We start from the raw sequence: 1,386 nt of genomic DNA on the forward strand, positions 1-1,386 counted from the left end.
CTACTTATGTATCTTTAACCTTTGCGTGATTATGAGTAACTCGCCCCAGCCGAAATCTATGATTTCGCGCTAAAATATTGAATGCATAAGCTGCATGAAATGCCTCAGTTCGAGAGGTGAGGCATTTCATGCGGTCATGCACCGGAAGAAGTGGGGTCATGCAATTGGCGATAAGTTGAATCATGCATGCAGCGAATATGCATGAAGAGAAACGGAATAAACTTCTATGCCTCATCATGTGCTTCATATGTGCATCATGCAAAAAACGGAACACATTCTAAATCTTACGTCTGTGTACAACTAAATTTGATGAAAAGACGAAATCACCTGAATTTTTGGAAGTTTTAAATAACTATAGTATCTTTATTCCATATCTCCATGGAAAAAAACGATAACAATAGGATATATGAATTGGTGTGAGTGCGAAAAAGTGTAAATATATAAGTTTCACAAATTGCACATAAAAAACAATTGCTTTATGGATTTTTACTATATTTTTCAGATTTTAAAGCCTATAATAAACGCATTATCGTGAAAATGCACGAAAAATTTTCGTAGTGATACGCTACGGATTAAACCCACTCTCCAACAGACTTATCTATTATCTGGCTATGTCGCAAAGATGAAAGACGACATTCGAGAAAATCTGTAAGCCAATTAGTCAGGCTAGGATACTCACGGATAACATAGTCGTTGCGATAGCATAATAATAGCTATTCAAATATGTTCTACATTGAGATTCAATTCAATAAATTGTATTAAGCCGATAATAGGCATGCAATCCCATGAAATAACATTAATAATTTATAAAAATGTTAATTTATATTACGTTAATATATACATTGCTATATATAAATATATATAAATATGCATAAAATATGTTTATTTTATTTTCTATCCAATATTTTGAGATATATAATATATACAACACGAGATGTATATGAAACATAAACTTATAACATATATTAAGTCCAAGATGGTTGAGTTCAGTCATGCTCTTTCATTTGCCAGTAAAAATGTCTGCGCATTAGCACACTTTGTTAAGGCTTAAACACAATAGACACAGGCAATAGGCACAGGGAATAACTAGTCGTCCAATCAGAACTTTGATGTGTAAATTTGATATTATATCTTAGAATTTTGATTTGGATAGCTCGTTATTCTCTATTCCCTGTGCCTATTGTGTTTATATTTACTTTTACCATGGCCACGGTGTAAGAATAATAGGCGATTCCATTCATATAAAATTACTGTGACTTTCCTGAGGAAACTCCGCAGCTGAACAACAGGTGACGTATATGTATAACACCTAACTTCATAAGCCCCGGGAAAAAATGTTTTATACATAATTATATAAAGTTATATATACATTTAAAAAATTATATA

Source organism: Atta colombica, unplaced genomic scaffold, assembly GCF_001594045.1.
Source record: "Atta colombica isolate Treedump-2 unplaced genomic scaffold, Acol1.0 scaffold48, whole genome shotgun sequence".
NCBI lineage: Eukaryota > Metazoa > Arthropoda > Insecta > Hymenoptera > Formicidae > Atta > Atta colombica.